At 39.7% G+C, this 10944-nt stretch overlaps 1 pseudogene; it reads right to left on the reverse strand.

The window, feature by feature from the left end:
- Positions 1 to 1609: 1609 nt before the first annotated feature.
- LOC150091042 (MBT domain-containing protein 1 pseudogene) lies at positions 1610 to 3175 on the reverse strand (annotated as a pseudogene).
- Positions 3176 to 10944: the final 7769 nt, after the last annotated feature.

A 10944-nucleotide genomic window follows, 5' to 3' on the forward strand; every position in this document is an offset into this window, starting at 1 on the left:
AGGGAAGTTCTGCCTGACCAATTCAGTTGGATACTACGAAAAGAACTGGATGGAAAAAAATAATATTGTTAGCATATACTTGGATTTTAGGAATGTTTTTGATACTGTTGCACATGAGCAAGCTCAGTGTTCATGGGATTCTTCCACTCGCCCAAAATTAGTAGCCTTAGGAGATATAAATGAAACTGAGAAAAGACAATTTTACAGTAGATGTGTAGAATTTTGATTTTTGCCAGTGGGTTTTTTTTTTTTTTTTTGATTTGGTAGTTGTTGGCGCATCGGCTTCTGTGGCCATATTGCACCTCCCAAGGTTTTTGCAGTACTTTGATCCAAGCCCGAGGCGGGAATCGAACCCGCGACCTTTGGGTTGCGGGGCAGGTACTTTACCCACTCGGCTAGCCCGGTCGGCTAAATTGCCAGTGGGTGCTAGATTGCTGGAACAAATTCCATCTATCGTTCTGGAAGTTGACAGTTTAAATGAACTCAAGGCACAACTAGGTAAATGGGACTGAATGGATGAGTGAAATGGAATGTTTTTTTTTTTTTTTTTTTATGGTGGCTTAAGCTATATGAGCTAGCTTTCTTGCATCGTATACCTCAACCAATACTAATATTAAAAATATTACTAAAAACTAAGCACACGAAAATCTGCCATTATGGATACAATGCCCGAGGTACTCCAGGTTGAGAAGAACCGATGTAAGTTTACGGAAGCGTACCCAAGGACAGCTTGCCAGACATGGTTATCGCTGATTGCATTAGATTGTCGGCTAACTATTTTCTTTTAAGATGGTGGTCCTCAGAGTCTGAAGCAGTAATACGTGCTATTCCTGTGCACTGATTGCAGTGATAACTGGGCAAAATATGGTGGATGGAGAAAAAAAAAAAATCCTTGGTTTTAGGCAATTGGTTTTTCCCGCAGTTCTTGATATTTCAGCCAATTAGATCGTATATTAAAAATTTTTAAAGAAATATTTCCATTATAGACTAATTCCTCGTCTGCAGAAGTGTATATTGTTCTCAATTCATGCTTGAAGACTAGCTGTTTCTTCACTTTAATGGCTGCATTGGGCATATAGCGCCTACAAGTATTAAAGGGTGTTTATTGGAATTGGTAGAAAACTCCATTCTCCAGGAGTTTGCTACCTCTTCCTCAATAAAAGTATCAATACCGTAAACTGTTTGTCTTTTAAAAAGAAGAACAGGTTTTTAAAAGTTCGCTAATAATTTGAGTCGCCAAAATATTTACGGTCTCAACTGTAAGGGAATTTACACTCTTTTAGTAAATTCCCATTTTTCCTTCTCGCCATTCTTCTGTATATCAAATCAAATATCGTATGATAATATAAATTTAGTAAGTAAAACCGAGAAAATATTTGAGGATAGAGATAGATATATATGTATGTCTGACCAAGAAATAAACAACAATACTTTTAGTCGTAATTTTATGAAAAAAGTATTCCTTTATTATCAATGTACACCATTTACACTTCTTCATACAAAAAGCATCCTGATAATGATACAAACCGGGTCATTTGCATAATTTAAAGTTGCAATGAAAATTGATTTTTGCAAAAACTTTCTTACATGATTTGGGAATTGATAAGTTTTAATGACGTGATTCTGCCCTTCCGCTTCTCCGTATCTGATATGATCGTTCTTTCAGAAGAATGGTGTTTTTCTCAGGAGGCTCAAGTTTCTGACCAACCATTTCGCACCAACCTAAAGGAAAAATATCTGGGCTCTCACAATCGCACCACTGTTCGCAATTGGTTTTATAACCGACAAAATGGAGTTTCAGCAACCGTCCTACAACTCGTGCAATTTTCGCTACTCGAAAGCAACTAAGATTCAAAAAATTGACAGCTTCTACGTAGCTGCCCAATTCAAATCCGTGGTTATAAATTTTCCTCTCAAAAACACACACCGGTACTGGTCGAGATTTGGTTTCCATTAAATAATCAAACCACTGAAAATTTTTTGTGTAGTAATCAGGAGGAGGAGAGAGATGAATATCATTTAGTGAACAAAAACCCACCGGAAATATGTACGGCGAAGAAATATGATAACAAAACTGATCTGAACCATTGAATGATAATAGGCCGTCAAAACGGATTACTAGATATCCCTTCTTTAAAATTTTTGCTATTGTAGCTACCCGAATAGTATTAAAGCTAACAGGATCAAGAGCTTCCAATTTCATTCCTACCTTAATCGTAATATGAGGCAACATGGTGCCAGTCATACGAATGAAACAAGAAGATGGTGCAATCTCGTCTTTTTTAAAATTCCAAGGAAATGTATTTGATGGCGGAACGTATCCAACTTCTTCTGCCCATCCAACGGGATGTATTAATGGGGAATTTGCGTTGAACCAACATCCATCATTCTCATCTTCATAAACAACGTGCAAATGGCACCCAACAATTTTTGAAATACGTGCTAATTTAATGGCAGAAATGCAATTTTTATCAACTGCTTCTAACTTCATTCCAACTTTGAATTTAGTTTTTAAGCTTTCTTGAACAATTTCTGGAAAATTTACAGGAATTGTTGCGGGTCTGTCGAGTGCCTTCATCAAGTATGCACGCCAATTTTTACTGCTATTCAGGATTTTTGGTGGTATGATTGCCTTCCCATTTAAAGCACACCAACCCAAATGATGTATATCCTCCTTGCAAAGATTAATCCAGAAATCATGGACATCGTTTCTTTCGTAGCCTTGATATCTAAGTTTAGCCATTAAACCTTCAATCCTAACGATTGTAGCAATCCAGTAGGCAGTATGAAAAATATCGTGAACAAAACTTGATTCCTTGTGCTTTATTTCAATGTGGACGTCAATTGACATGTGGTTCCAAATAGTGGAGAGTGGTATGTGTTTAAAGCAAGATGCTGAAACTGCTTTCAGGTGTTCATTTGAGGACAGATATAATTTCCATTCAAGCGGTTTCAGTAAAGTATATTTCTTAATTTTTTTTGTGTTAACATCTAAATTCTTATGCTTTGGCCGACTTCCTTGTGTTACTAGCATTGGCTGTAACTTCTGTGGATTTACTTCTGTTGCCGGTGCATGCTTGAACTCTAATCGGGAAATTGGATTTGAAATCTCGTCATCATCCGTGCTTATTCCCACCACGTCTATGAATTCATCTGCTTCTTCAAATGAGGACATGATGGGAGCAAAACTTTTTCCTCTTCTGTATTAAAATGTGTCTAGAAATAAATGAAGTTTTGAAAATATATTTAATTTTTTCAAGAATTAAAACAGGTAAGAAAAATGTTGAGTTTCTAGTAGTCATAATAACACTATTTTTTATTATATAAGATTATTTATTTTATTTTTTAGAAGTTTCTTTTCTCTCTTACAAACTTTCCACATTTTGTAACGTGTCACTACCACTTGTTATCTCAAATATATTAATACTCTAATATATTATTATACTGAATAATGTTATAATGTAATATATATATATATATATATATATATATATATATATATATATATATATATATATAAAGGTATAATATTTGATTTTTCATCATATTTTGTACCAAATAAAGTTGGCAATTTCTAGTACATAACTCAATGTTGACCCATCAAAGAACAGGAGTAAAAGTGAATAATATTCAAAGAAATATATACGAATAAAAAGGGGAATGAAAAGGAAAAAAAAAAGAGCAAAAAGGGGTTTAATTTAGTTTTGGCAAGAGGAGCCGAAATCCTTGTTTTCAAAAGGAACCAATTCTCCATTTAGCCTTAGTAGATGACAGAGAAACTGTAAGTTCCCTCCTCTCTCAATATTTTTTCATCTTTTTTACTTATTTACACTGCTGAAAATACAGTTATCTTTTTTAATTCTGATAAAAAAAAAAAATGTTTGAGTACCACTGGTCTAATCTATATGTGGACATGTGTTTTTGTAAAGGGCGGCACCTTGAACATCTGTTCAACTCCGCCTCGTATCTCTGTGAAGAACAGTATCACTACAGATGGGCCAGATATGTGTGTGACGTAGGTTTGTGTGTGTTCTTTTGTTGTGTCTGGCCACTTGGCTACCCAGAAACATCAATCACCTGGATAGATGATTCTGGGTACTCGTCCATACGAAGATGGACGAGTACTGAGACGAGTACAGATTACTGAGACTGGCCCACGGGATGGTGGGCCAGTCCTAGTAATGCACGTACTGTCTCAAAAGAGACTCTGACCCACATGGTGTTGCCAGCATGTAGGTCAGATCCTCTGGGGGCCCATTCCAGAGGGGCAGACAAAAAAGAAAGAAAAAAAAACCACCCGTGGTGTTGGTAATCGGGAAAAAAATAAATAAAAATATAAATAAATAAAATAAAACAAAAAAATAAAATAAAAAATAATAATAATAAAAAAAATAAATAAATAAATTTAAAAAAAAAATATATATATATAATAAAACTAAGTGTGGAGTGGCTCACTCCAAACAGAAACAGTAAGGAGGAACAGGGAAAAAAACACCATTGTCTAATCCACTGCAGGCCCAATGCCAGGGGTGTAGACCACTCTATATGATCTCCTCCTTCGAGCAAAGACTTGCATAGCAAAGTTGTGAAGAGCAAATAAACGTTCAGGGGTTTCGAGTAACTGGTCTAATTGGTTTTCCGATATTGGGATGGTGTTCACTAAATCTTTTCTCAAGTCTTCGTACAGAATACAGTCAAAAAGGAGGTGCCTCCAGTTTTCCTTGGTTCCACAGTAGTAGAGGTCAGTCGTGCAGAGGCCTAGTTGGTGCAGTTTTTCATTAAGAGAGCCATGTACAGTAACTAGGAAGGAAGTCTCCATGGTGAAGGAAAGCCAGGATTGGATCAAATTAGAGGATGTAAAGGTTACATCAGGAAGGAATCTTCTAGTAATCACTCCAACCTGGGATGAATCCAAGCGGGTCTGCCAGATGTTCACTAATTCGTTGTAGCATCTGGCTTTCTCGGCTTTTGGGTCAGTGTCAAGATCAAGCTCGATGTCAAGGAACTTAGTGGGGATGCTGTTTTTAATTCTAAATTCTAGTCCTCTGTAAGCAACATACAAATCGAGAGGAAGAGTTCCAGCTATGACCTGGATGGCTGCTGTAGAAACTGTTCTGCAAACTCTAAGGGTAGCCAGTAGCATTGTACGTTGGATGGAACTCAATCTGTTTCTCATCTTGACCAAGCCAACTCGGTGAAACCAGGCACCAGCTGTATATGTGACAATTGGAAGGAAGACTGCTTTATCGTACAGACGAAGTGTCCTCTTGGAAAGGGAGTCATTCCTGGAGATACGAATAATGGAGCCAGAGAGCTTCTTGACTTTTGATCTGAGATGGGTGAGGTGTTGAAGGAAGCTCAGTTTGGGATCAATTACCACTCCAAGAATGGTAGCTTCAGTAACTATGGGTAGCCGGATTCCAGAGATTTTAACCTGTGGTGGACTCCTGAGATCTAGCTTGTGCTTAAAAGCATCATTTTGGTTTTGCTTGTTTTAATGCGGAGTTTGTCAATGCTGCCCAGGAGGAGAGATCAGACAGGAACAGATTGGCATTATGTTCAATGGCACTCCTTGATTTTCCAGACACAATGATGGTAAGGTCATCGGCAAAGGCAACAACTTTGGTGTTCTCAAAAGAACGGGAGAGCCAATTCTGTAGAACCATATTCCACACCACAGGCCCCAAAACCGACCCCTCGGGGAATCCCCGAGAGACAGGCCTGAGGACATGTTGATACCTAGATTTTAGGATAACAGTTCGGAGAAGTAGCTAAGGAAAAGTTTATATAATTGATGGAAACAGGAGGCAGACCGGAGGCGCTCCAAAGCGCTGTCCCACCAGACAGTGTCGAACGCTCCCTTAAAATCGACAAAGATTGCCAATTCAAACTTAGCTTCGGAGTTTTCGATATGTAACACCAGGTCAAAAAGGGCCTCTTCAGAGGAGCGTCCTGGTATGAAGCCATATTGATGTGGAGAGATTAGATTTTTCGCCTGGAAAAGCGCCGAGTCTCTTAGGACCATAAGACACTCGAGAATTTGCCCGAGATTTGCCAAGAGTGCAATGGGACGCAAGGAGCGAGGATCTGAAGGTGAAGAAGAAGGCGCAGAAGAGCAGTTTTCCATTCCTTGGGAAAGATACCTCCCTGGAGGCATTTATTGTACAACAGGAGGAGGTATAGCGGCCTTAGTTTAAACAGACGAAAGATGAAGGTATACTCTATCTGGTCTAGGCCAGGGCATTTGTTTGGGTTTATTTTCAGTAATACTGTATTCAGTTCTTCCAGGGTGAAAGGATCCGTTGTGTTTTCTGTGGCGTAGTTTCGTTTGGCATTTCTAATTGCTGTATGCTCTGGGAGATCCTCAGCAACATCGTCTGGAGGAAACAACCTGTCAAGGATTAGGTTGGCTGAATCAAACCAGTTGGAGGTTTCCTGGGAGTTAGCCTGTACAGTGTTAAAAATTTCAGGGGTGAAGGTTTTATCTCTTGTTATTTTATATACTAAACCCCAGGGGTTGGAATTTCTAGTTTCCTTAACAAAGCTCACCCAGGTTCCTTTCTTCCTGGCTGCTATGGCTTTAATATAGTCGTTTTTCTTTTGGATGTAGTCACTGTAGAGCTGTTCTACAGTGACATCATCCAAAAGAAAAACGACTATAAATCTACAAAAAGCAACACTCTTAATACATATTTATATTCTTAGATCATTACAAGGTATTGAGTACTAAAACACAGTTAATGAAGAGTAACCGCCTACAATAAAATTAAACTTTATACCCATAGGACTGCACACTGAAGTCAAGCTCCTATTTATCTTCTTAGACTCGGGGCTTACATTCCACAACCACCTAAAGTATCTAGCCAACAAAATTCAAAGGTACACTTCTACAATAAGGCTGATCAGCAGAGCAGAATCATAAGGCCCTTACTCTCATATACCAAGCGGTATACGTTCCAATTGTTGTAACAGTGCCTCCATATGGTACCGAAAAGCCATCCAAGCAAGAAACAAACGTAAGCTCGATTCAATCCAGATGTTCATGCTCCTTTCAATTTGAACGGTGAGCAGCACCCCTGTCTCTGCAGATCAAAAGATGACTTTTCTCCCACTTAAAGGAGTTTGAACCCAACTGCTTAATCTTCAACTTGACATCACAAACGAACGAGGCAGGAAAGACAGCGGATAGACCAACGTCTACAAGAGATATGTCAACATGACTGGGACACTACAACAAAAGGGGTATCACAAAACGATTCCTTCCATCTATAAACTCAACTCACCCAGAACGTCAACCCTGGTTTTCGCCTGGTCTCCATGTGACCTTTATCTTTATCAGAGCCGAAGAACTAAACCAGACCGGCATGGAATAACTGTCCATCGACAAGAAGAACGCAGACATATTAACCCGAATTGGGTAGGATTTATTACAGGCACCATTCAGGGTGCGCGATTAAAAGTCATTGCAAACCTGAAATGAGTAGGATATACTGCTGGCAGCGATCTAGGTGCGGATATACAAATACAATTCCAATGGTAATTACACGGGGGCGCCTGTTACCTGTGACTCTTAAAATCTCACTATTTCCCTTACTTCGCCATTGTTGATTAATCTCCTTTGTCAATCCACCCAAATTCATTTCTCATTCAATACTCTGTTCTTCTGTCCCCCCCTCTTAGCCCTCCTTTCTTTTTTTTTTCTTGGCCTCCGTCAGGAAGCTCAAGCACCCCTAGCGGAGGCCAGCCGAGTATAATGGACAGCCTCTATCACCTCCCAATGGTTGTGGCGGGCAACTTGGCGTTCCACTAGGGTCCATGCGGCCAAGCAGCCAGAAACAGAACAAATTCTGTCTCTGGCTGCTTGGCCGCATGCTTTTACAGATTCTGTAATTTTTCACAAAGTACCGTCGCGCAGATGTGGGAAACCACCGGTGGTGCCTTCCACAAAAACATTAGGCCACTATTATCGAACACCACAAACCACACAAATCCTGGATTTGCGCAGAGTATTTTATTCTACATCGAGTAAAAACGCGTTGTTGTGTAAACCTCTGTGCCACCAGACAAAAAACACTATGTCACTATTATCAATTATTGTGCAACGCATAGTTATATCAGTACACATAATGTTACTGGATTTGAGGGCGTCGAGGGTCAGCACGCCCCTTCAACTGTCAGCCTTGTTCCTGAGATCCTGGTGTCGCTACACGATGTTGGACCGTGGAAGCTGACATATCTCCCTCTACCTTCCTCACGCCGATGCTCTTGAGCATATTTAACAATTCTCAAGAGGATAAATCATTATCTGGGGTCATATATCTCCAAACAAACACGTTACTCGCTATTCATCTTCTTCTTCTTCTTCTTCTGCTAATCCCAGGTTTCTCGTTCTTCAAAGAAATATCAAAAAAAAAAAAAAAAAAAAAAAAATCCTAAGAATTTCTTCATTACGAGTAATCTACTTCGAAATAGAGGAGAAAATCCTTATTTCCAAATCAAAAATTCAAGGATATTTGAGAATAACCGTAGGCTGCCAGATTCCCGAATATCTGTGGAGTGAATAGCGAATTTATTTGAAGCATCAGTTAATGAAGTTCACTGAATTCAATTAATGGACTTCAAAAGTGTTAAAATTTTTATTGTCCATTATCTCTTATCAATGATAACTGCTATGAGGTGTGCACTGTATAAGTAGATGTAATGATATACAGGGTGTCTCAAAAATATTGGTACAAACGTTTAGGGGAGGTAGGTAACATCTAAAGCAATGTGAATCGCATAGGAATTCATAACCGGAAACGTCACAGAAAGTCGGTATACGGTGCTGTTCATCAGTTCGCGAGAGGGAAAATTTCAGGTTTACTCATTCAAGCAATAGTTTCCGCACGAAGAACATGCATCGATATACGAACTGTGAGCTGGCAGACATGCAACTAGTGTATGGATTAGCAGAGGGCCCACACGGTGTGCGCCCCCATGTGGCACAACGTCCCGCATGAACTCCGCTGAATATCGGATCTCTCATGAACAAGTTCTACCAGGGTTATTTGACGATGTTCTAGCAAATGTGAATCGCAACATTTGGTTTCAACATGACCCGGCGCCTGACCATTTGAACAGGCGTTTTGGGCGTCGATGGATTGACCGTGGTGGACCCGTTGCCTGGCCCCACGCTCACCTGATTTATCGAGCTTTGATTTCTTTCTGTGGGGGGCCCTCAAATCTATTGTGTCTGAATCGCCTGTGGAGATGGAAATGGATCTCGTGGCGACACTCGTCTGCGCTGCTGCTACTGTCAAAGAAACTCCAGTTGTGTTCGACCGTGTCCGGCAATCCATGCTGCATCGGTGTTACGCATGCATCGCTTCTCATGGTGGAACCTTTGAGCATCTGTTGTAACATCATGAAATTCATCCATCTCGTACTCCATTGTTAATATTATGTCAAATAAATGTTTGCCACTAATTACTGTCTTGTGTCATTTTCTGCTTCTAGGCGCCTCGGTAGCCAGGTGGGAAGGAGCAGCAGTGCGTAGCATACGCTTCTTGATTAGACTGGGTTTCGAGCCCAACACCACCAAATACGGAGGATGCGGAAAGGTCAGGGAATGACCACCGCATATCCCGGAGCAATATGGCCTTAGTTGCTAATGCTCCTAAAAACCAAATAACAACAACATTCCTGCTTCTTGTGCCTCTGCTACTACTTTCCCGTGACGTTTCCGGTTATGGGTTCCTATGCGATTCACATTCCTTTAGATGTTACCTACCTCCCCTAAACGTTTGTACAAATATTTTTGAGACACAGTATATTTTTTATTACTGAATATGACAAGCAAAACAACACAAATTTTAATTATTACTTATGTTATGGCTATTTTCATTGTTTTAGAGGCGATGCTCCTAGATTCTCTTGTGAAACTCCATAGGATTCAAATGAATTTCAGGTATAAATCAAATATAGCTTCCGTTTTCACTATTCATTCCTTCCTCGTTTGTTATTGTGAAGGTAGAAATGGATAAATACAATTTTGGGGCCTCCTCTCATGCTTTGGTTAGGACTCATGCAGTTTTGTCGGTTCATCCTGGCTTAATGCTTTTCTCTGAGACCTGGCTGAATAAGCTGAAAAATCTATTTTCTGTCTGGGATTTAGGGAGTGATGTCGCTTTTTTCAAGTAGGTTCAATGGCTTATTCCGTCATCAATGGAATGATTGAGTTGCTCATATTTTTTTTCGGTAGAGATTCAATATCGGGTACAGCCGCCAAAAATGGCGACGAGGAGAGGGGGGGGGGAAGCAATGATTGACGGGTTGTGACTCCGCCCACTCACTGCGTTCCCCCACCTCTCCTTGCCCGGCGGATTTCAAGTGACACGCGGAGGGCACTTGGCACAGCAACAAATATGGCAGCTGAAAACAAAGGATAAATCCAATAAAGTTCAAGTTACAAAAACGCACGTTTTTGGCGATAACAAAATGTCAAGTGACATTTGAATAATTCGGATATAGCTGAAAAGGGGAGAAGGTAATTTAAAAGGAAATTTTGCCTTTTTCTTTTTCCTAAAAGGAAAAAGAAAACATAATTTGAAGGGAAATTTTACGTGCATTAACAATGAGAAAGGCTGAAAAGAAAACGAAAAGTTAATTGTAGGGGAAATTTTACGAAACAGAAACAAAAACGCACGTTTTTCTATGCTATTTCTATGAAAAACAATCAGAGTGAACTGAGACAAAGAAAAACCACTCATTTCATCAGTCTTCGTTCAATCCTCAGTTTCAGGTTTATACACAAAGTTCACAGCTTTTAAAAATTCCATAGTTAAATGGCTGCTGCCGGAATGTTTCCTGTGACAAAGGAGATTTCACTGCAGCAAGCAACAGGCACCCGCACAAATGAAGAACTGACCAAAATGTGATTACGCAATCGTAATCAGCCAATCACAG

Source organism: Mastigoproctus giganteus, chromosome 1 (genome assembly GCF_048544385.1).
Source record: "Mastigoproctus giganteus isolate SK-2022 chromosome 1, ASM4854438v1, whole genome shotgun sequence".
NCBI classification, from domain to species: domain Eukaryota; kingdom Metazoa; phylum Arthropoda; class Arachnida; order Uropygi; family Thelyphonidae; genus Mastigoproctus; species Mastigoproctus giganteus.